General features: G+C 42.3%; 1 long non-coding RNA gene and 1 pseudogene across 1 annotated transcript in view; one reads left to right on the top strand and one right to left on the bottom strand.

Moving 5' to 3' along the window:
• LOC132518185 (uncharacterized) overlaps nt 1-26,262 on the bottom strand; it is a 91,879-nt gene that overhangs the window by 54,485 nt on the left and 11,132 nt on the right. The window contains exon 3 of the long non-coding RNA XR_009539877.1: nt 23,341-23,403. This is a non-coding gene — a long non-coding RNA (uncharacterized LOC132518185). The remainder of the gene's footprint in view (nt 1-23,340; nt 23,404-26,262) is intronic.
• Nucleotides 24,322-24,988, top strand: LOC132517889 (GTP:AMP phosphotransferase AK3, mitochondrial-like; annotated as a pseudogene).

A 26,262-nucleotide genomic window follows, 5' to 3' on the forward strand; every position in this document is an offset into this window, starting at 1 on the left:
GGTCATCTCAATAGATGCAGAGAAAGCTTTCTACAAAATTCAACACCCATTTATGATAAAAACCCTGCAGAAAGTAGGCATAGAGGGAACTTTCCTCAACATAATAAAGGCCATATATGACAAACACACAGCCAACATCATCCTCAATGGTGAAAAACTGAAAGCATTTCCACCAAGATCAGGAACACGACAAGTTTGCCTACTCTCACCACTCTTATTCAACATAGTTTTGGAAGTTTTAGCCACAGCAATCAGAGAAGAAAAGGAAATAAAAGGAATCCAAATCAGAAAAGAAGTAAAGCTGTCACTGTTTGCAGATGACATGATACTATACACAGAGAATCCTAAAGATACTACCAGAAAACTACTAGAGCGAATCAATGAATTTGCTAAAGTAGCAGGATACAAAATTAATGCACAGAAATCTCTGGCATTCCTATACACTAATGATGAAAAATCTGAAAGTGAAATCAAGAAAACACTCCCATTTACCGTTGCAACAAAAAGAATAAACTATCTAGGAATAAACCTACCTAAGGAGACAAAAGACCTGTATGCAGAAAATTATAAGACACTGATGAAAGAAATTAAAGATGATACAAATAGATGGGGAGATATACCATGTTCCTGGATTGGAAGAATCAACATTGTGAAAATGACTCTACTACCCAAAGCAATCTACAGATTCAATGCAATCCCTATCAAACTACCACTGGCATTTTTCACAGAACGAGAACAAAAAATTTCACAATTTGTATGGAAACACAAAAGACCCCGAATAGCCAAAGCAATCTTGAGAAAGAAAAACGGAGCTGGAGGAATCAGGCTCCCTGACTTCAGACTATACTACAAAGCTACAGTAATCAAGACAGTATAGTACTGGCACAAAAACAGAAAGATAGATGAATGGAACAGGATAGAAAGCCCAGAGATAAACCCACGCACATGTGGCCACCTTATTTTTGATAAAGGAGGCAAGAATGTACAGTGGAGAAAGGACAGCCTCTTCAATAAGTGGTGCTGGGAAAACTGGACAGGTACATGTAAAAGTATGAGATTAGATCACTCCCTAACACCATACACAAAAATAAGCTCAAAATGGATTAAAGACCTAAATGTAAGGCCAGAAACTATCAAACTCTTAGAGGAAACCATAGGCAGAACACTCCATGACATAAATCACAGCAAGATCCTTTTTGACCCACCTCCTAGAGAAATGGAAATAAAAATAAAAATAAACAAATGGGACCTACTGAAACTTCAAAGCTTTTGCACAGAAAAGGAAACCATAAACAAGACCAAAAGACAACCCTCAGAATGGGAGAAAATATTTGCAAATGAAGCAACTGATGAAGGATTAATCTCCAAAATTTATAAGCAGCTCATGCAGCTCAATAACAAAAAAACAAACAACCCAATCCAAAAATGGGCAGAAGACCTAAATAGACATTTCTCCAAAGAAGATATACAGACTGCCAGCAAACACATGAAAGAATGCTCAACATCATTAGAGAAATGCAAATCAAAACTACAATGAGATATCATCTCACACCAGTCAGAATGGCCATCATGAAAAATCTAGAAACAATAAATGCTGGAGAGGGTGTGGAGAAAAGGGAACACTCTTGCACTACTGGTGGGAATGTGAATTGGTACAGCCACTATGGAGAACAGTATGGAGGTTCCTTAAAAAACTACAAATAGAACTACCATATGACCCAGCAATCCCACTACTGGGCATATACCCTGGGAAAACCATAATTCAAAAAGAGTCATGTACCAAAATGTTCATTGCAGCTCTATTTACAATAGCCTGGAGATGGAAACAACCTAAGTGCCCATCATCAGATGAATGGATAAAGAAGATGTGGCACATATATACAATGGAATATTACTCAGCCATAAAAAGAAACGAAATTGAGCTATTTGTAATGAGGTGGATAGACCTAGAGTCTGTCATACAGAGTGAAGTAAGTCAGAAAGAGAAAGACAAATACTGTATGCTAACAAATATATATGGAATTTAAGGGAAAAAAATGTCATGAAGAACCTAGGGGTAAGACAGGCATAAAGACACAGACCTACTAGAGAACAGACTTGAGGAAATGGGGAGGGGGCAGGGTGATCTGTGACAAAGCGAGAGAGAGGTATGGACATATATACACTACCAAACGTAAGGTAGATAGCTAGTGGGAAGCAGCCGCATAGCACAGGGAGATCAGCTCGGTGTTTTGTGACCACCTAGAGGGGTGGCATAGGGAGGGTGGGAGGGAGGGAGTTGCAAGAGGGAAGAGATATGGGAACATATGTATATGTATAACTGATTCACTTTGCTATAAAGCAGAAACTAACACAGCATTGTAAAGCAATTATACTCCAATAAAGATGTAAAAAAAAAAAAAGATGTGGGATGAAGACTAAGTGACTGTGGGAATTATGATCTCTAGCACATCGTAAATACTATAAATCTTGATCATGTAAAAATAATGACATGACAAACAAAATCCAGAAGACAGAGGAAAGAGATGTGGGAAGATAGTGATAATTCAAATTACCAAGTTTCTCATTGCAGAGTGAGCTCGTTGTCTGTCAAATTTGAAGCATACAGTTAAAAAATAAATTTGCCAGTCTCTTAATGGTTTACATAATCTCTTTCCCTCTCCTGCTTTTCTTTTTCTATAATCAACTTTCCTAACTTTATAGGGATCATTCAGGAACTAATATTGCTCATGGTAAAGAAATAGTTACCCAAAGTTCATCAATCCTTCAGGTACTCAGCGTCATGGCACGTGACTGTGTATGCTCTGCACTGCACAGCACTAACAGGTGCCTTTCATAGGGGCTGTAACATGGATGGGCCCCTGCAGTTGTTCAGCACTCACTTGCACAACTGTACATGGCCACCCAAGTTTACTGTAGTTTTCTTTTCTTCTAATATTCAAGTATAGTTAAGGTTAGTACTTTTCCATTAAACATAGTATATATAAAATGATCCCACTGAACACAAGTATTTTTCTTTAATCTGGTACATAGAATGCAGGTTTAGGAGTCATGCTGCCTAGGTTTGACCACTGGCTCGCTTTGTGATTCTGGGCAAATGACTTAGCCTCTCTGTGTCCCATCTTCTTCATCCATAAAATAGAATAATTACAGCCCAAGTGGTAGTTGTGAAGATTTAATGAAGTAATCCACGTAAACTGCTTAATCTGTGAAACTAAGAAGACGAGTTGGCAGCCAAACATGTTCAACTTGACTGTAAGGAGAGAAACAAAATGAAGGGCTCTGGTGCTGCTTTGTGATCCCAGAAGGGGTGGCTCATTTGATTTTAGTTCAGCAGAGAATTCTGCCTACCTCAGGGATTTGCCTTTGTTCCAATTTCCCATGGTTTAGAGTTGCAATAAGACTACTTGGGTATGAACCTTTTAAACGTCCATCAAACGTGACCCAAAGAATAAATCTTGTGCATGTTTTGCTTTTCTAGAAAAAAAAAAGCCCAGGTTTTAAAGACTGTGCATAGAAGCTATTACAGTACAGCTTTCAGTAACCTTAATAAGTAAATTCTAATTTTTAACATTTGTAAATTGCTTTGAAGAGTTTTAGTGCTGGTGGCCTGTTGTCATTGATTTACAAATTTGATAACCAAACTGGGTGTTTGGTGAATTGTGACTTCCCTTCTGTGGGCTGCACAGGACTCTGTTGTAGCTTCTTCACTGTATTAAGCTCATTTGTCACCAAGAGAAAGTGATAGGAATGTAAACAGCAGATTGTCGACAGAGCCTTAGCCAATATCATAAAGCACTTTCTGTGAACATTATTTATTGTTTAGACCAGGGAAGACAAATTTATTTTGTTTTGAGGAGAACAGACGTTCATTAAGGAAGATACTGTGCAGGATATCATCAAAACCCAGTATCTTCCTGCCTAAAATTCAAACGAGCCTCACAAAATTAAACGCTTTGTGAGTTTTCAAATCCCTAATTGGTGCTGGGCCTTCACAGAAACCCACACTTGCGTTTATGCAGAATTAATGCAGCTGGCAATCTCTGCTGGGTACACCACTCAGATTCACTACAGCTTTCTAGATGGTTCCCTCTAGCATCTTCCTTTGGCCTGTCATCGGCCCTTCCCAGCCATGCACCAAGGGGGCCCAGCACATGCACGTTCGTGAGAGGTATCTTAATATATTTTTCAGAAAAAACAACAATAACAACCACACCTAATCCTGTAAAGCTGAGTTCTGCTTCCTTCCGATTTCCTATGGATTCCCTTTCTGTATCTACACTTGTGTACCTCTCTCATCAGTTTGCTCAAGATTCCAAGTTATAGCACAGGACTGCAGGCTCCCCATATTCTAACACTCTCCCACCTCCTTTTTGAGGACTTAACATTTAAAAATAGATTTTACTTGTTTCTTTTTTAAAAATACCTACAATATTCACATGGTTTAAAATTCAAAAGTTACAAAAGCACATACAGTGAACTTTCCCTTCTTCACCTGATTCCCCAGATGCCCGGTTCCCTTCCTCAGAGGCATTCTATGCTATCATTTTCTTGCATGTTCTTCCAGAGCTACCATATATTTAGTTTCTCCCTTGCTTTTTCAACTGACATAAATATACTCTACACAAAATTCTTGTTTCTGCACTTGACAATGTGTATGCACTCTATGAAGAATGGTCTATCCGGGAACAATGTCTCTCTTCTGACAGCTTCAGGAGATGCCCATGTGGACTAGGAGGGAAAATGGTCTATATCTCAACCACGGAGGTAAGTGCAGTAACCTCCTCTAAGTGTAGGGAGACAGACACACACCTTACATCCTCTTCAAGACTGAAGGTAACAAGGCAACTTCTCAATGCCGAGCCAGCACTGGATACTGAGTAGGTCTCAACAGATATTTGCCAACTTATCAATAACCAAAAATGTTGAACCTATAGAATTAAGGAATAAACATATTGCAGAACTGGTAAAAGCTGTTTAGAACCCATTAAAAGGCGTTTGTGGTAAAAACAAGTTTGTTTAGTACCTTTTTCTTGAGGCAAGTGTACACGCACACACACATATGCACTAGCCATGGGGCAAGGGCCCAGGGTCCAGCAGGACTGGCAAAAGGTGTGACCAAGAGCAGCAGGGAGGAGAGGTAACCCTAGGCGTGAGTGCAAACCAGAGCACATGGAAGGTGACAAGGGCAGGTCACCAAGCACCAGGGCTGAAGGGCAAGAGTGAGGCCAGAAACTGCAGTTGAGGCAAAAGCTACGATGCTAAGAAGGTCAAGAACTAGAGAGGAATAGCAGATAGGGTAAGAGAAGTGTTCAGGAGATAGGATGGGAACCAAGGAAGGGCGCTGAGGAGTTTGCTCCCATGGCTGTCTAGCTGGGGAAGAGCCTGGCCAGCTCACCCGAGAGCATCAGACCAAGTGATTGGTGGTGTAGCCCGTTGTCTGGGCAAACCACACGTTTTGTTTGTTTGTTTGTTTTTGTCATTGTTGTTGTTTTTTAATTAATTAATTAATTAATTTTTGGCTGCGTTGGGTCTTCGTTGCTATGTGCAGGTTTTCTCTAGTTGCATGGAGCGGGGGCTACTCTTCATTGCAGTGCGCAGGCTTCTCATTGCGGTGGCTTCTCTTGTTGCGCGGCATGTGCTCTAGGCGTGCAGTCTTCAGCAGTTGTGGCATGTGGGCTCAGTAGTTGTGGCTCGCAGGCTCTAGAGCACAGGCTCAGTATTTGTGGCACACAGGCTTAGTTGCTCTGTGGCATGTAGGATCTTCCTGGACTAGGGATCGAACCCATGTCCCCTGCATTGGCAGGCAGATTCTTAACCACTGCGCCACCAGGGAAGTCCCAAACCACACATTTTAAAAGGAACAGCTGCACACTTGGTGTGTTCTTCAAAGCCCCCCCAGACGCCCACTTGAATTCAATCCATTTAACAATTATCCAAGAACAGTCTCCTTGTTTTAAACTGTACACATGGTAGGATCAAGAATTCAGTGACAGCTTTTCCCTCCTTTTAAAGACGATTAAAACAACTGGAACAAAAACAACAAAAAGACTTTGATATAAGGCCCTTAGAGGTTAAGGATCATGTCTGATTATGGCCATGAATTAATTAGCTGAACAGGGATTTACATTTTCTCTGATGACTTAAGAAGTCCTTCAGGCTACTTTCATTAAGGGGCTGTCAAAATCAGACCAAAACATCAGGCAGCCCATATTCAAGCCTGTCACCAGGCCTGGAGACAGCAAAGGGTCTGGAATTCTCAGGCAAAGTATCTCCCATCAACATTTTCCCTCCAGAGGAGTTCTGCCTGTAGCTCCATTTTAGCATGTCTCGGGGAGGGCTTCTCCAACAGGACAACCCCATTGACTCAGAACCCAGACAAGCAGAAGACTCAAACAACCGGAAGTAGTTCCCTAAGCATGTCCTTTTGCAAAAAAGTAGCATCAGTCCAGAATCAGATACTGAGGACATAGTCACGAGACAGGTTCAGGGCATATGTTGGGCCCAACAGTTTACATCTTCTAACCTGTCGGACTGCACAGTGATAATGACAGCAATGAGGTCCTCGAAGACCCTAAAGCTCTTGTAAATTGCCAAAGCAAGGGTAAACTCATTTTACTTGCTTCAGTGTCAATGCATTTCGCCGAATTCTAGTTCTCTGAAAGTTGATAACCTAAGTATAACCATGATAAATAACTCGGTAAGGCAGAGTGATTAATCACAACATACCAGATCCCTAGCAGGCCAACTAAAGAGCAGTTTGCCAAATCCAGAAGTACACTACTAAATCACTACTGCCAGAGACAGAGATCTTCTTTCCCACTGGAGAATATTAAGCTCATAGCTAACCCACACTTTGAAAACAAGTATCTTTATATTTCTGGTTTGTAAATTCAGCAGTGTCCCTCTCTGCAACAAACTGTTGTGACTTGAGGCCAAGGAAGGGTAAACCACCCTCTCGTGAAATCTTGCTCCAGTGGACAAAGCTTAAAAGCTTATTACAGAACAGCTGAGGTTTCATGGACTACATCCAAACTCCTTCTATTTAGAAACCTTGCTCAGTTTACCTTGTGCACTGTCAGCCCCCTCATCAGTCACTGCTGGCTAGACACTGGGGGATCCGACAAGTGAGAAGCCTGTGGCTTTGTGTGCTTCCCACATGCCCACAGACCACGGGCCCTAGGCTCTGCCTGCTGACCCCACTCCCCACCCCCGGTCCTCAACCCAAGCAACTCACTCCCGGTGTTGCCACCACCCCATAAATACATACCTCCCTCTACTGTCTTGGGTATCTGCTCTCAGGCATCACTGAAGTAGCCATAGCAGTTTATTTCTAGGTAATTCTCCTAGACTTTATTCATGTTAAGCTACCTTATTATTTTGAATGCGAATCTGTATTTTAGATATTTTTCAAAAATACATTTCTTTCCTCTTCATTCTTTCACATCTATCCACTACCTATTGCTTCAAAGAATCAGCAGATTAATTAGACCATAGAGTGAGGATTCGTGGGGATGTGACAAAGGGCAATGTGACAGAGGGCAAAGACCAAATGCCTCACCATCATCACCACCACCATTATTATTAATTTCCTCCTCCTAAAGAAGAAAAGCTAACACTTTGGTGCCAGGGCCTATGCCAGGCTCTTCAAGGGCATCACCTTACTGAATTCTTATAGTTGTTCCTGGAGGGAACAGCTGTTATAGTCTCCATTGTGTAGATGAGGAAACTGAGGCTTTGATAGATTGACTTGTCCAAGAACACACATCTAGAAAGCATCAGAGTCGGAACAGTCAGACTCCAGGACCTGGGCTCTTAGCTACTAGGCAATACTGCCTCCCATTGTGGCTGGTCAAACTCTTACAAAGACCACTCTAAGGCCCTTAAGAGGGCAGTCCCATATTCAGACAGGAAGCACAGCTAAGGCTTTCTTAATCCAGCTGTAGTGCAGCAGATGATTGAATGGCCGTATGCAAATCAAATTTTTAAAAATCAAATCCTATTCTAAATTCACAGGGGAAGCTTGCTTTATTTCTTCACAAAGAGAAGGAAAATGTGATTACTGCAATACAATTAGTTCCAAATGATCTATCTGGTGAGCTTTAATTTTTATGGATATGACTACCTTAAAGTTGGGTTCAACTGCTGGTCCCTGACCCCCCTTAGCCCCAATTCACTCCCTGCTGATAATGTGGGTAACTTGTAATCCAGACAGAAGAGAGAGAAAACCTACATCCCCAGTGGCCAAAAATTGCTGGCCAGAGGGTAGAGTGGCAGGAATCAGTGTTCCTTTGGGGGGAGAGGGGGGAAGAGGAGAAGGAGATAGCCTGAAACACGCATGAAAGCAGCCTTGCACAATGGCTAATTAATTCCTCAGTTAGCCCACTACATATTGCTCAGCTCCAGCAGCAAAATGAACTCAACGGTGCTGTGAGTCAGAGACCCTTCATGAAGCTGTTTGAAATCCCCTGAGGAAAACAAGAGAGTCAATAAATATCATCATGTTATGTGTCCATGCTGCTTCTCCTGCAGATGAAATCAGCGGTGTGTAGCTTGAATCTTACCATAATTCCATCAGCACTGCGCTGGATCTGGAAGGCGGGGCCTTCAGCTCCAGAACTGCTGTCAGCAGACACTCCTCATCCACTGGCACCATCAGAGATGCCTCAGCTGCGAAAGCCACTTTGCCCAAGGTCATGTCCTTCCCAGAGGAAGCCCACAATCAGTCACTGATGGAGGAAGGGTTGTTTACAAAGGCCCAGCCACACTGGCCCAAACTGGGACAACTCTGACAGGCTGTTTCAGATCCAGAGCTCTCCATGGGGTTGACGGAGGCTGTGGACCTGCACGGCCACTCAACTTCTCCCTCTGATCCACCTTCCCTCTCCCACGGGTGTTGATCCCAGGAATGGGATCTAATAAACATCCTTCACACTACACTCCACCTCAGAGTCTACCTACCAAAGAACCCAGCTTGTAACAACATCTACACAAACTATTATAAAACAAAAGTTATTATATTAAGTGGAAGGGCCTTACATTTATTGTCTATAAAATCTTGGAAGCTAGGGTTTCCCTGGTGGTGCAGTGGTTGAGAGTCCGCCTGCCGATGCAGGGGACATGGGTTCGTGCCCCGGTCCGGGAAGATCCCACATGCCGCGGAGCGGCTGGGCCCATGAGCCATGGCCGCTGAGCCTGCGCATCCGGAGGCTGTGCTCCACAACGGGAGAGGCCACAACAGTGAGAGGCCCGCGTACCGTGAAAAAAAAAAAAAAAAAAATCTTGGAAGCTAGACTAGAGTTAACTGAGAATTTGTGTTTCCTCTTTTGATGGTGCCAATATTAGCAAGAATGACTCCTTACTATTTTAAATAAGGTACAACTTATTTATCAGCCCATTTTTCTTCTATGGGAAGTTCATCTGTGGATAAAACTATTTGGATCTACTTTACTTTTACTTGGTAGGTGTAAAAGATTGCAAAAATGATTACAATTCTTCCCCTTCCCGTACCTGAGCCTTTAGCAACGTGACTGCAACCTTTCCCATCAACAGGCAGGCTAGCCCTTGAATCCGGAGTACCCCTGTGACTTGCTTTGACTAATAGAATGTGGTGGAAATGATGCTGTGCAGTTCCAAGGCAGTCCCTTGAAGAGGCCTTGAACAATTCTGCTCTCTCTCAGATCCCTATCCAGACACCATGTGAAGAAGCCTAAGTTAGCCAGCTGGAAGGTAAGGAGACCATGTAAAGCAGTGACAAGCTGACCAACCTGGAACCACCCTACAGTTCCCAGCCAACCCAGCAGACTCACGACTGAGCCTTCCCAGACCGGAAGAACTGCCCAGCAAAGCTCAGTCCAAAGTGCTGATCCACAAAATTGTTAGCCACACAAACTGCTATTGTTTTAACCCACAACTATGGAGGCAGTTTACTATGTGGCAAAAGCTATCTGATAAAATAGAGTAGCTAGTGGTTATCTCCAAGATTGATTCTGGAAAATGAACTTTTAGGCATATTGGTCCATTTCCAAAAAACTTGACAACCAACATCACTGTTTTTCTCTCCCATCTCCCTTTGTCCTTCTTCCAAGACAGGGATCTGAGTCAATGATATTGAGTAGATGGGACGAGATACAGGAAAAATTCTATATGGGTGCAGTTAAGATTTCACTTTACAAATCGCTCAAGAAAAGACTGCATAGTCTAAGAAATGAACTTTCAACCAATTATATAGGAACAGATTTGTGGTTAGGTTGGATGTTTGAGAACCATGATTCTGAAAGTCCCTATGTAGGCTGCTGTCTAATGTTCCTCTGTCCTATGGACAGAAAAGTGGGGAATTGTAACAGACTCCCTTAGAGAACCTTTAGGAACCCTGCAGCTTCCCTTGTCTGCTACGGATTACAGCAAGTATAGAAAGAAAGAATATCTCTACTTTTCCAGTAGTAGAATAAACAGTCTTAGAGCTTTTTTTTTTAAAAAAAAATTATTTCAGAGCTTGACATTGTATTGTTTCTATATCTAGTACAAAGTTTGCTGGCGCTGCAGCCATTTCCTAGAAAAATGTCTCGCTGGTCTCTGGCCCAGGTCCTGACATAAACCTGGGTCTCTTTCTGATGCTGTGATTGTCCAGATAAACTTGCACCGAGCAGCTGTTTCCAACTGCTGCCTTGACACAGAGCGAGGGGTGCATTCCTCTGATACCTGGTGCCCGTCGTGGTTTGCTGAGTCATAGTTAAGACTTCAGAAATCAGACTCTCTTTACCTCAATCTCCAAAGCAAAATTTCCTACAAATTCAATGTTAGTTCATATAGGAACTTTAAATCTCTGAAAAACCCTTCACTTTCTGATACTTTTTATTTCTCCAACCTTGACACTTAGGATGCATCTGCATTAATGCAGCCGCTTCCTGCTACCAGCAGCCAGAAGAAGCAGCTAAAAGAGATAGAGCGTTTACATGCCTGGGAGGTGGTAGCCACCTGTTGACTCACCGTGTGGGCACTCAGGACCTTCCGCGTGGGCAGCTGGCCCTGGGCAGATGTACGTGATTAGTGTGTATGCGCTAGCAAGGTACCCAGAAGGTCCTATGAGCAGGTCCCATTAAATCTTCCTAAATTAGGGCCCTGACCTCTCAATAACCTCTTTATATTTGCATGGGTCCAGCTGCACGGTCACACTGTCATTTTTATGGCAGGGTTTTTGCTTAGAGAAAGATAAGGACATGAATGACAGCGGCCTCACATTCATCAGCAGCTAGAATGTTAGGAAGAACTGAAACGTGTGGTTTCTCCTCCTAACAAACTCTCTTTAGGTATTTTCTACCCCACTCGGTCCATGCACATACACTCATTCACAAATACAGGGCTGTCGGTGTTGGCGGGGGGTGGGGGGTGGGGAGCGCTGCGGACATGGGTGTGGGTACATTCGTGTGACATAGTCTCCCTCCTTTCCTTTACAGGGAGGTAAAATCTGATCAAGATGAACATCTAGTGTGGTCTTCAAGGAGAAAGTTTCAGGATAGCCCAAGGCATGTGGGCGTGTTTGTGTCTGTGTATAAGGCGGAAGGGGAACCCCATCAGCTTTACCTGTGCGCTAAGGTGACAATGGAGAACGCAGACATGCATCCTCCTAACTCCCCTGAAACAGTTCCTCATGGGACCCCTCCAGCTAATGAATGTGCAAGTATCTAGTGAGCTCATAAGACCACGTCTGTTAATTAAAGAACTGCTAACAATGTCAGGGGACACTTCATAATCATGTTATGCATTTCTGAGCTTTGTTTGTTACATGTTTTAAAGTAAAACATAAAGTTTCTACAATTATAACTTTTAAACAGATGTTCAGTATTTTGAAGCTAATAAAGGCTGGACAAGTGCTTATAAGAATTCTATGCATTTCTAGGTGTCTTACAGCAGGAAAATAATCCTGTGCAGTTTGAGCATTTAGGTCCTTAAACAAAGGTTTTAAGTTTTAAGAAGTGTAAAAAAACAGATGAACTGTATGTAAGAACTGTTTATGAAAGATTAAACGTCAAAGAGAGCATGAAACAAATAAAACTACACAAATGAAGAGAGAAAAGGAAGATGAATTCAGTAAGAAGAATGCAAAAATAAGAGTTCAGTAGAAAGGATGGTTAAAAATGTGTAGAATAAATATAAGACTTATGAAAACAATCTTGGGTTGAAATTAAAAAGAGAAACCCATGAGTAAATAAACAGGAATACTGCAAAGTAAGGCTTTGGGGACAAGAGTTAAATACAATAGTATTTTATTAGTAAACACTAACGTTTTCTCAAAGAGTACATGTAATTCTGGGAAGAGCTATACTGAATGCACAGATTTCTCAAGGTGTCTAGTCACCTGTGTAAGCATATGTGTTGTAGCAGCAGCTGCTGGGGTCACCATCTTTGACTGGCTTAGTCACTGGCCGGTCAGGAACCTCAGTACAGAGGGCCTAGTCACTGCTTAATTGGCTATGGCTGTGTTTAAACACTTTGTTCTCATGTTGTTACAATAACAAAAATAATAGCAACTGTTTAAATATATTTTTCATACCTAAGCTTTATTGAGAGCTTACTATTCTCTAGGCCCTGTTCCAACCTCTTCACATGTAATATGGCATTGATCCTACTAGAACTATATTATCCTAATCTACAAACAAGGGATCTGAGACAGAGTTACTAGTCTCAAACTCAGATTAGCCTTTACCACTCTTCAAATGTCAGAGCTAAATTTATGGAGTAACATGAAGCGTAAAACTGCACCAAAGGCCTGGGATGCTCAACGCCAGAGCTTTGCGGCTTGTTCCCGAGCCACACTGGGCCATGCGGCACTGCAGTTTTCTACATCCATCTCCACTATTTCCAAAGGGAGCCTGTGAGGTGCCTCACAATCACCTGAGCCCTGGACATAGAGCTGGAGTCACACAGGTTTATGGCCAACAGTAGGCACTATCTTTAATCGAAGCTAGTTAAGGAACTGAATGACCTTGTTTACTGAAACGTCTCATTAACTGCACAAGGCAGTACAATGGCTAAGAACAAAAGAGGGGCTGCTGTAGAGTCGGGCCTAGGTTCAAATCTAAGCCTACCACTTACAAGTAAGATTATGGGCAAGTCATTTACCATCTTTAAGCTTCTGTTTCCTCCTACACTGCAAAAAGATAAACAGAATTAGGTTTTACCTGCAGTATGAAGAATTTAAGTGAAGAATCCATAGACTCAGGTTTCCTAGAGTCAGCATTTCTAACACCTAGAAGGGTTTGCCAGGAAGGTTATAGAATTCCCTTTTCCATGAACCTTCAAAACTGTGACACAGCCTCATGAGTCAGAGGAGTTTCAATGAGACCTTCCCCCCTTCGGAGGGCAGTACTGGTGGTCTGTGAAGAAGCCACAGGTGGTCCCTCTGGTCTCTTCATATCAGTATTAATGATAGTCTTTTGCTTTTAACCTAGATGCTTGACAAAAGATAATTTTTACCTAATGTAATCACCGTCTCGTTTGCCCACATTCCAAGCTTTATTAAAATAGATTAGAAAATGAAGATATTTCTGTTTGAAAATTATCAGCCACGTCTGTTTCAAGATAGCAGAGAGCCCCCAGTCAAACTTAAGATGTGTCTGACACTCTTTATCAGTGAGCCAAAATGTATCAAAACCAATTACTTCCAAGCATCAATGAAATAAATAAGCAGAGAGACAGATGTAAAATGAGGAATGGTTACATTAAACAAAGAACTTAATCATCTTTTGTGCCTGAGCATTAAATTTGATTAACTTACGTCTAGTCTATTTTTTGTGGTAGGCAGAAAATAGAGAGAATGATGGGTAAACAAACATAGAATGTACAGTCATGGGTTTTAGGCACCTGTGATGAGAGAGTCTGCCTGAGTGAATGAATGAGTTAGGCAGCTGCCAGTTCCACTTGGAGACATCGCTAGAGAAAGTCAGCTCAGTGTTTCTGCTCCAGGGCACACCAGACCCAGGAAAGAGTTGCCTAACAGTACAGAAGTAGATACAGATTCATTCCATCTATGGCGAGGGCCCACCACACGACCTCCAGAACGTGTCACACTACCTGAAACTGCCTGTAACGGAGGAACGTTCCATACGAGCAAGTGAGCAACTCTGAAAATTCATTCCATTATTCCACAATGATCGTGTACTACACATGCAAGTCTTGGGCCGTGCTGGGGATACGATGGTGAACAAGACCTAATCCTTGCTCTCAGGACACTTAAGGTTAAAAAACACAATTACAGAAGAAGTCACAATCAAGTATAATGAGAATCATGATAGGGGAAGTAGAAGAGGGGTATGATAGGAACCCTAACGTAGTCTAGGGGTCTTGCTAAAAAGAAATAAAGCCAGACACCAGTTAAAGGTAGTAAAGGCAGATTTTGTTCGGTAACTACTGCAGTAGGGGAAAGAGACTTCAGTAAAAAAACTGAGCTCAATTCCAAAGCCAGTATAGACAGATAGGGGTTCACAGCCAACAAGCAGAGTGAGGGGGGTCAGAAGATGGAAAATTACTAAGAGGACACTTCAAGGGTTAGGGATTCTTGCTAAATTGGCCTAACAGGAGTTTTGCTAAAGGCAGGCCAGGGACTTAGACATCAAGGGTGGGGGATGAGGAACTTGATGAGATATCAAAGGTGGTCAGACATCAAGGAAGGGGGGCTTCTCACTAAACTGTCTTAGCAGGATTCTTGCGAAAACTGGCCTCCGCAGGCTAAGGACAGGGCCCAAGGACAAGGTCTAGTCAAAAAACGGGCTCAGAGGAGGCTGCCTAAAGTTTGGTCAAGAAGAAAGTCTTTGTCAGAGTTCTTGTTGCACAGAAAGGAGTATTTCAGCTACAAACTGAAAGCTCACTAAAGTTGGATTAGGGCATATCTTTGGAAGAGAGAAGCGCATGTGTGAAGGCCTCAGAGTTCGGGGAGCACAGTGCATGGGAAAGTGAAAGAAACTGGTTATGACTGGTCAATAAAGTTTGAGGCAAAGAGGGTAGGAAGTGAGACTAGAGGCATAAGCAACAAAGAGCTTTGGGGGTTTTGTAAATCTTGTTAGAAGCTCAGATTTTGTCCTACGGCCAATAGGGAAGACTGAGCTGGGGGAGTAATATGACTTGATTTCTCTAGCCTGCAGAGTGGAAGGAAGAGAGACTGGAGGGGGCAAGACTGGGGGCAGGGAGTCCAGCTGAGCACGTGCTGCAGTAATTTGGGTGTGAGTTAATATAACTTGGATGAGAGTGGTGGCATGGAGCTAGAGAGAAATAGAAGAATTAAGTTCTTTAGGAAATAAGAATAATAGGACTTCGGGCATGAGTTAATGGGAGAGAGAAAGGTAGGAGTCAAGAACAACTCCCAGGTTTCTGACTTTGGCAAGTGGATGGCTACTGAAGTTAGGAACGCTGGTGGAAGAACAGCTTGTGGGAAAAGGTTAGTTTGAAACATATCGAGTTTGAGTCATAAGACATTTGAGTTTGGAGCTCAGGTGTTGAAACCCTACTACCTTCAGTCCTATAGTGCCTTGCACTGTCTCTAGAGGGCTGATGGGGCCATCTCCAGTCATCCTCACTGATTATCAGGTACTTGGTCTGAAGACTCACCTACACTGGGGAAGGTGGGAAGGTGGGGAAGTCAGGAGACAGATGTTGGAGAAAGGGGTAGCCAGATAGAAAGAATAAGGAGAGGGACAGCCAGTAGAAAGAGAATGTAGGAAACATCAAAAAGGGTAATTAGCTCCTGTCTTCCCTCTCACCATTCTGGAAGCCACCTCAGCCCTGGCCCAGCTTCTAAGACCAAGGTTAGGAGGTATATTTCACCTTCCACAAATGCACACACCATGGGGAGGATTAACAGTCTGCAGGAAACTTTTCCACAAATAAACCAATTTATAAAGTGATTTGGAGACAAATTACTGGTTAAGATTAAGATGCCTTCCCATATGCCTGCTTCAACCTGGACAGACCTCAGAAACATAAAGCTGAATGAAGAAAGCAAGTTGTACAATGAAACATAAATATGGAAAATCCTTTTATGGATACACACATATATGTAAAAACATGGTTAACTGTTACCTGAAGGGAAGGAGGAAGAAGAATGGGCTAACGAAGAAATACAAAGGAGACTTCAACCATATCTGTAACAATTTTTAAAAATCTATTTAAAATAAAGATCTGAAGCATATTTGGCAAAATGTTAACATTTGCTGAATCTGGGAGTCTGGCATACATATATATTAAAATATCTCATTAAAATAGCTGTATGAAATCTTTCTTATGCAAGAATTCCAAATAATATAGGTAGATACTCTCCCTCCAGGAGGTAGAGCCTAACCCCATCCTTCCCAAGGGTAGGCTAGACTCAGTTCCTAAGGCTAGACATAGTAGGGGAAGGGATAAGTAATGACTGTACAGTGGAGAAACCTGGCAGACACCACCTTGGCCAAGCAAAAAGGTTTAGTATCACCAGAGATGTCAGGTGGTATCATGTATCCCTGATATCATGTGACAAGAAGAGCACTTTAACTCTGTGGTATCCTTTCCAGAAACTCATAATCATGTGAAAAACAAAAGACAAACCCATTCTATGGGATACCTTGCCAAGTACTCTCAAGACTGTCAAAGTCACAAAAAACAAGGAAAGATGAGGAAACTGTCGCAGACAAGAGGAGACTGAGGAGATATGACAATTAAATGTAATGTGGTTGCCTGAACTGGAATCTGGAAGAGAAAGAGGACGTTAATCCAAAAGGTGGTGAAATTCAAATAAAGTCTGGAGTTTACTTAATACAATGTACCAAGGTTGGTTTCTCAGTTGCAACAAATGTATGGTGGTTATGTAAGATGTTAACAACAGGGGAAACTGGAGGATGAGGCATAGGAAAACTCTGTACTACTTAATGCAACTTTTCTGTAAATCTAACATTATTCCACCAAAAAAAGTTTATTTTTTAAAGAATGACTGTATGTCATCAAGAACCCTCCAACTCAGAATGAAGCCAATGAGGGCTTCCCTGGTGGCACAGTGGTTGAGAGTCCGCCTGCCGATGCAGGGGACATGGGTTCGAGCCCCGGTCCGGGAGGATCCCACATGCCGCGAAGCGGCTGGGCCCGTGAGCCATGGCCACTGAGCCTGCGCGTCCGGAGCCTGTGCTCCACAGCAGGAGAGGCCACAGCAGTGAGAGGCCCGCGTACAGAAAAAAAAAAAAAAAAAAAATGAAGCCAATGAGAAATCACCTGTACCTTTGGGAGTCGCAGCACATTATGAAAGTACAGTGGTACCTTATTTCCCAACCCAAATCAAGAAGGGAGTGCACCATGGGGGTCAATTTTTCAGAAAATTGAAACTAACCCTTCAATCACAAAAAAATACTACTTTCAGCAATTGTTTTTGATGGCAAGCCTTCAAAAGTAGATGATAAAGTTCCCTGCCCTCTGAGCAGAGAACAGTAAGTGTAACTGAATCCTTTCTGGGTTAATCAGGGTCACCGGTGTGAACGTCTGTTATTACATCATACCAAGCTTTCAGTTTTCTTTACTGAGTCATGGAATTGGAAATGCAGAGGCCATCTCTCCACACCTAAGAAATGACTAAGGAGAGGCCAAAAATGATGGATGTGGATTAAGAATGTGCCAGGTGTTTGCGTAACCACAGGTGAGCCAGCACGGAGTAGAAAGCATCTTCCACCCTCTTAAATAAGCAATTTAGCTGGAGAGCAGCTGATTTCCCCTTTCTGTGCCTTTTCATGGTTTGTAACACAATTTCTGTAGTTTTCTGAATGCAAAGCGTATCCTCTGGACAACTGAAGACCCCAATAATCCTTATTTATCTCATGCCAGGCCTGGGAGGCAGGTGAAGGGGTGGTAAACTCATTGATATTTTCAGGAGGGAGTTTAAATTGTGACCCTTTCCAGCTCTACTTAGGGAATATCTTCTTTATGATGTATACCATGGGGAATTATTTGGCTTCTATTACATGTAGGAGTGTCTAATAAAACCAAAGAAAGCAGTATGACATGAGTCTTGGTGACAGGTCGCCAGAGAAGCAGAGGAGGGGGATTAAAATCCTGACTTCCCACCAAGTCTTTTCTGTTATCCTCTTTCAGGGATGTACACCTGCCTGGGCTTTCTCCGTGGAAAGACCATGTCTCCCTGGAGCCCAACCATGGCCCACCTGCACCGCCCAGTCAAGAGATGGGCCCCTCCTCTGGAAAATGGATTTCACCCAGCTCTCTGTCCCAGCTTGTCATTCAGTCAACCCCCAAACCTTTCCTTACTCTTACGTGAAGACAGGATTGCCAGTGCCTTCCTAGGGTATCCTTCCCTTGAACGACTTCTGCAACTAGAATGTAAACCCCTCAAGTACTGCAGGCTCTATTTCCTGCCTAAATCACCTTGTTCAACGTCAGATTAGCTGAGTGCTTATGCAATAAATCTCTCCAAGTAAACAGATGAGGCACCAGGTGACAAGTGCCACGAAGAGGAGAAATTTAAAGAGCAATGGGAGTGTTCAAGAAGCTTCCTATGCAATGTCCACTTTGACACTTGTTTGTTGGAGACAGGATTTGAGCTTCTGTCAGCATCACAGATATAAATAAGCTAGGCTGAGGCCAGAGGTTTGGACCTGAAACTGTCAGCTAACTAATCTTAAACAAAAGATATCTTAATGTCCATACTCTGTCTCCCTTGCTCTAGGAAAGTATGCAAAGATCTGTACTCATTTAGGGCAGAGTTTCTCCCCTTCAGTACTATTCACGTTTGGGGCCTGATAATCCTTTGTTGTGGAGGGCTGTCCTGTGCAATGTAGGAAGTGTAGCTGCTAGAGTTAGCGAATTTAAACACAGCGTTCCCAGTTAAATTTGAATTTCAGATAACCAGCAAGTTTTTTTTAGTATATGTACATCCCACGCAATATTAATAGCATCTCTGGCCTCTATCCATCGGAGACCAGCGGCATTACCACCGTCCATCCCCAAGTTGTGACAACCTAAAATATCACCAGACATTGTTAAATGTCCCTTGGGGGGCAAAGCTGTCCCTGATTGAGAACCACTAATTCAGGGTAACACATCAGAAGGCTACAGATCTGAACGTCTCTATCTTAGCTCCCAGAAATACTGTGTCTGGTAAAGTATCAGTGAATGAATTAGCCATGTGAGACATTCCTCAGCACGACTTCCCGAAGTACTCATTTTGAAAACGTTACTTATTCTGCTTTTTAATGTCCCTTTGGGATCAGCTCCCTTTAGGTTTTCTTGTCAGATAGACTCTTGGCTCTCTTTCAGAATTAGCAGGCTCATTTTGATCAGATAATGTAAATTATGAAAACTACCATCTTTCCCTTTTTCCTTAACTGCTAGAAAGCTTAGAGGTAAATGTAATGCTTAGTTGCAGAAACCATCAAAGCTCACGTGGCTAAATATTTTCTTTTTTAAAACAAACATCTGCATAGCGGCTTTTATATGCCACGTATATTTTAAATGCTCTACGAATACTACCGTCTTGAAATCATTCTTTCACTATAACAACCTTATGGATAAGTACTATTATTATCCTCTCTTTGCAGGTAATAAACTGAGGTCATTTCTTTTTCATATTTCTATGAATTATTTCCTCCTCCTCATCATCCTTATTTTATAAGCCCCTTCAGATTCTGTTTAAAAGTCAATGGGGCAGAAGTTATTGTACCACACACCTCCAGCACCGCAGGTCCTCTCAGCCTCCCATCTCTTGTTCCAAATACCACCATGGCTACCAGTTCCAACTACTTGCAGGTACACTTCTCAGAGCCCAGCCTCGTGCCCAGGCCACACCCCTCTCATCTCTCATCCTGGGCCTCCCTGTTCACACTGAGATGTGGGACACAAGGGATCTTGCCCCAGAGCCCAGAACTGTACAACCCATAATTGCAGAGGAATAAACCCCTTGTGGTCAAGGTGTTGCCAAACAGGAGCCGGAAACTGGTAGATAAATTCATTCTCTTTTTTTTCACTCCAGAAAGACTGAGATGCAGCTTTTCAGAGGCTGCTTCTTTAAGACAGAGCAACCAGGAGCACTGGGTGGCGACCAGCTCAGTTACGCCTGCTCCAATTTCTCTCCCTCCTTCCCTGCCTCACTCCTGTGTCTCTCAGGTCTCTGGCTTCTACTCCTTGGCATTGTACCTCCTAACAAGCAGCAGCAACATGTCATTGTCTGGCTCTGCTTTCTAAGGAATCAGACTAAGACAAGTATACATAATTATAAACAAAATCACACTGAATGGACGTTTACCTAGTTATTTCCATTAACTTCACTCACTAATATTTCTTGTGGTCCAGTTGGAATACAATCGTGGAACAACTATCCCTAGCAGGACTTTAAGGGCCTACGCCATCATCTTTACAGCTGAGGATACCAAGACCCAGAGAGGGAAGGGGATTGTTCAAGATCACATTCCCTGTTACTGGCGTGTGAATACAGTACAAACATTTATTTAGTGCCCACGGTGTCAAATTTCCATATAAACGATTGTACTCTGTGCTCGAACATTCGGTAATTAGTATTATTGTCCTCACTGTATGCACAAGAAACAGAGGGCCAGAAAAAGTGAAATGAAATGTTTAAGGTCACAACTTTAGCAAATGGAAGAATCAGGTTTACATCAAGCCTCCAAACTCCACATATCTAGTTCTTTCCCCAACTGTTTCCCAGAGGTAGGGATGTAGGCCCTGGCTGTCCTGGGAACTGGGTGGAAAACCATGATGGACCTTGCAGGAAAACAGGCTTTCAACTCAAGTCCGAGCCCTGCCACTTAATAGCTTTGTGACCTTAAGTTACTTCATTTTTCTGAGCCTTGATTTTTAATTCCGAAAATGGAGATCCTAACATCTACTCAGAGTGTGGCTATGAAGAGGAAATGAGATAACATATGTAAATCTCCCACCGCAGTGCCTGTACACAGTAAGTGCTTAATAAATGTTGGCCAGTATCAGTTCTGTGGAATCAAAGATGGCTCCCAAACACAATATTAGCTTCTCTTTTGTAAGTGCTTATTAAGTGTCACACGTGGTGCTAAACATTTCCTATAGAAGAAGGAATCACTTCTAACCATCCCAGCCTCAGAGAGGGAAGGAATCGATGAAGGGGAGTGTCTATTAGTCAGTCAAGTTTGCCCTCGTTGAACTTTGCCCTATCTGTGTAACAGTTTTAAAACAAATTTATAGCTTAGTTTTGTCCTAAGCAAGAACACTGTGAAGTATTAGGTTGGATGTGCTAGCTATATTTTTCTTATGCACATTAAAACATACATACTCTTTGTTATAATTTAAAAGTGTTATTATTTAACATACTCAAGAAAAAATATGAGATAGAACAAGATTAGCAAAAGGTTGATCACTGTTGAAACTAGAGTACATGGGGCTATACCACTACCTCTCTAATTTTAGGTATCTGTGAAATTTTCGTAATAAAATAGTTTTAAAAATAAAATAAAACACAATTATCAAACCTGGAGGTGGGGGAGGGGAATATTCTTTCACAGAGACCTAAACTTATCTCACATTCTCCAGAGAAGCAACTGTCACACCTTGGGAAACACTGGTCCATAATACCCGTGAGAAGGTCATGGCACAGGGACAGACACTCAACCTTCTTTCTATCTCATAGGCTGCATCCTCTGTGCTTAGAACAACTGGTCACACAGATAAATGCCTGATTAAAGTTTGCTGAGTCAACCAATGAATGATTAGTACTATAAAAACCAGCATAATCTGATGAGCCCCTGCTGTTTTTCTTTTACTGCTATGCCATTTGGATTCCATTACTGTGAAAAATACCCAGAAAGTTTCCATAAACTTCCACAGTCACATCTGGTTGGCACTGGATGCGTTTTGCTAAATGAGATCAAATGTATTGTCTGATATTACTTGGCTACTACTAGTTTATATGTATTTGGTCAAAGAACCTCTTACCAGATGCTATTAAGAGTAAGTTTTAAAACCCTTTGTCACTTACCAGCAGACCAACACCGACTGTGTCTGCTCTAAGCTGCTCTGGGACACATCCTCTCCCACTCACACCTATAGCCAAGTGAACCCTACCACACTTCACAGATACTCCTCTGAAATATTCTGTGATCAGAGTCTGGTACCAAATTAGATATCTCAGTTAAAGGCTGAACATACTAGAAGGCTAAATCTATCTAGTAGGATAGAAAGGCCTTGGCAGGATCACTTTTTATATATATAATTAGTTATCCTAAAAGACAGTCATAGTGTGCTGTTTTATTATGCAAAGCAGTTAGTATTATGCAAAATACTGTTTCAAGTTATAACATGATTTTTTTTTCCTTTGCTGGAAGATATGAGCTAAATTTCTATTAAATATCCATATACCTTTTGAAACACCTTATGTATTCAGTGTAACTCTTTTGAATATAGCAACAATAAAAGAGATTATATGACTAACTTAAATATCTAAAATAGCAAAAACTATTTTTTCTTTAAGTCTGAGAAATTAGAGCAGCAGTTCTACTTTGCTACCATAAAATAAAAATACAGAAATTAGGTTTCCAATCCCAAAATCTTTTTTCTGGAAATAGCTTTCTCTCTTGCTCATAGAATGAGAACAAGCCATCACATCATTTTTATGGATTTTTTCGGAAATGAAGTGGCTCAAGAATGGTTAGAGGGACTTCCCTGGTGGAGCTGTGGTTAAGAATCTGCCTGCCAACGCAGGGGACACGGGTTGGAGCCCTGGTCCGGGAAGACCCCACATGCCGCGGAGCAGCTAAGCCCATGTGGCACAACTACTAAGCCTGCACTCTAGAGCCCGCAAGCCACAACTACTGAGCCCACGGGCCACAATTTCTGAAGCCTGCGTGCCTACAGCCCGTGCTCCGCAACAAGAGAAGCCACTGCAATGAGAAGCCTGCACACCGCAATGAAGAGTAGCCCCCGCTCGCCGCAACTAGAGAAAAGCCCGCATGCAGCAACGAAGACCCAACGCAGCCAAAAATAAATAAATATTTATTTATTTATTTATTTTTAAAAAATGGTTAGAGAAGGAAGCGGATGCAAAGTTGGTGGCTCAGCAGCCTCTAATTAGAGTAGCGCCATATGATGCACAGTCTGATACTGTATTAAGCCAGTGCACTTGGACCACCTGAGACAAAGCTGAGGATCTGTTTCACATCTTATTGAGTAAACCAAACCCTAAGTATTTTTCCAGGCAAGTGATTAGAAGGTAATTGTCACTTTAAAAATTCTACATGGAAATAAACTGCAAATGGTCCATAAACAAATGAAAAGATGCTCAATCTCACTTATATTGAAGAAATTAAAATTAAAATAGTACTTTCTCACCTCTTTGTTGGTCTATTGACATAGCCTTCTAACTGCTCTCCTTCTTGAAGATGGAACAATCATCTAAAAACAAAAATCAAGTCATGTCCTTCCACTGCTTGAAACCCAGCTTTCCAGTTCACTTAATAGTTATATTTAAACATAAATTACATCTTTCTTTAACCTAAATTGTATCATTCTGCAACTTTTTGCATTTACAATGTCTTAGAAATCTTTTCATGTTAACAGAGACCTGTCTTTTTAGCTGCTGCATTAATATTCCATAGTATGGCTTAAGGTTCACTTAGCTATTCTCTAATTAATGAACAGATAAATTGTTAATAGTTTTTTGCTGTTATAAATAAGGCTGAAATGAACATCCTATACCCTTCTTGTCACTTGAGAGTGTTTTTCCAAGGAAGATACTGAGAAGGAATTTTTTTAAAAAATGGCCACTGCCAAGTTGCCTTCCAAACCAGCTGTGGGGGCACCCCACCAGCAGGAGTGTGAGAGACCTACTTACACCTTTGCCAACATTTGCTTCTAGATGTTCTGAACTGTTCCGCTGTCTAGTTCCGTGACTTGTATCATTCTTTAATTCCTGAAATTCTTGTCTTTAATACTCTCTTTAAGTACTGTATCCCTCCCTCCTCTCCTTTTCCTCCTGTGAAAGGTGGAACTTTTGAATCTACACGTTGTTTCTTCATTTTCCTTTCATACCTCCCATCTCTTCCGCCCTTCACACTGCATTGTGGGAGAATTCCTTGACTCAGTCTTACAACTCACGCATACGCTCTTCTTCCGTAGCGTCCGTCCGTTTCCACGTGGGTTACGCCCTCTCGCCCTCTGCGCTTCTTCGTGGCTCCACCCCCGACGTCAGGCCGCCGAGACTGGGAGCGAGCGCGCAGGCGCAGCTGGCTTCCAACCAGAAGCCCAGTTGATGGCTTGGCCCTGGCCTCACTCAGCAGCCATGGGAGCGTCAAGGCAGTTACAGCGCGCTCCATGATCATGGGAACCCCGGGCTCCAGCAAGAGCACCCTGGCGCTGCGCATCATCAAACACTTCCAGCTGAAGAAGTTCTCCAGTGGGGACGTGCTCCGAGACAACATGCTGAGGGACACAGAAATTGGTGTGCTGGCCAAGGGGAATGTCCCAGGGGAAGCTCATCCCAGACGACCTCATGACTCGGCTGATCCTCCAGGAGCTGAAAAATTTCACCCAGTATAACTGGCTGTTGTGTGGTTTCCCCAAGACACTCACACAGGCTGAAGCCCTGGATAGAGTTTATCAGGTACACCTGGTGATGAACCTGAACGTGCCCTTTGAGATCATCCGGCAACGCCTCACGGCTCGCTGGATTCATCCAGCCAGTGGCCGCGGCTACAACCTCGAATTTAACCCTTCCAAAGCAGTCGACGTGGATGATGTGACTGGAGAGCCTCTCATTCAGCGTGTGGATGATAAACCAGAAACACTTATCAAGAGAATGAAGGTTTACTAAGACCAAACAAAACTGGTCCTGGAATATTACGAGAAAAAGGGAGTGTTGGAAACATTTTCTGGAACAGAAACCAATCAGATCTGGGCCTGTATGCATGGTTTCCTGCAAACAAAAGTCCCACAGAGACCCCAAAAAACTCAATTACCCCACGAGGAAAAATCCTTGTGATTAGCAAGATGAGCAGAACTCTTCCTTTCTTCACATGGAGTTAGTTCCTTGTTCTAAGACCCCACCATGAATGAATTCTTTGAAAATTTTATTATTTTCACTTCTGTGGATTTTATTCGGGATACTAAGGATATGACAAATGAGTCTGATAGTAAGATTTGTCTTTTGGGGACTTCCCTGGTGGCGCAGTGGTTAAGAATCCGCCTGCCAATACAGGGGACACGGGTTCGAGCCCTGGTCCGGGAAGATCCCACATGCCATGGAGTAACTAAGCCCATGCGCCACAACTACTGAGCCCAAGTGCCACAATGACTGAAGCCCACGGGCCTAGAGCCTGTGCTCCGCAACAAGAGAAGACACTGCAAGTAGAAGGCTACACACCTCAACAAAGAGTAGCCCCCGCCTTTGCAACTAGAGAAAGCCTGCACGCAGCAACGAAGACCCAACACAGCCAAAAATAATTAATTTAAAAAAAGATTTGTTTTTTGAAATTGTCTAGTGTGTTTTATCCAGCTGTCTTCTATGAGTGTGCAATTCAGAAACATTAAAAATGTCTAAACTTTAAAAAATTCTTATAGACCAAAAGTACAAGAGCAACTGGTAGTAATCTAACTTGTGTTCAGTAAGAATAAGTGATTGGTAAGGTTTCATATTTTCCTGGAAAAGTAAAAAATTAACATTATACTAATTTGCAGAAGGTATTTCATCAGAAGCTTTTGTGTAGCCAGATACCAAAAAAGACATTTCTAGCACAGGGGATGTGGTTTTGTGAGATGCTACCTCTATAAAATTCCAGATAAAAATAACTGGATTTACCAATCCACTGCAGAATGCGAGTTTACTGATGTCTTTAAGAAACCTATAAGGAGGTCGTATGAGCTATATTACTTTTGTTGTTAAACATACCTTCAGTTTACTCAGAATTTTCAATTTGCTATAAAAAAAAATTTAGGAAAGTATTACTTCGATATGATTTTTTTTCTTTTGAAAATACGTGTTCACTGAGGAATATAACATGTTAGAAACTGACATTGTAAGTTCTTGTACAAGCACCAAAATTGAATGCATTTTCTTTAATGGAAAATGTAATTGACGTCTTATGTTTTCAGATGTTACTCAAGTTAAGAAACGTGTTTTAGGGGACTTCCCTGGCGGCACAATGGTTAACACTGTGCGCTTCCCCTGCTGGGGGCATTGGTTCAATCCCTGGTTGGGGAACTATGATCCCACATCCCACAACCCATGCAGCAAAAAAAAAAGTGTTTTCGGATCTA

The sequence above is a fragment of the Lagenorhynchus albirostris genome, chromosome 3 (genome assembly GCF_949774975.1).
Source record: "Lagenorhynchus albirostris chromosome 3, mLagAlb1.1, whole genome shotgun sequence".
Classification (NCBI taxonomy): domain Eukaryota; kingdom Metazoa; phylum Chordata; class Mammalia; order Artiodactyla; family Delphinidae; genus Lagenorhynchus; species Lagenorhynchus albirostris.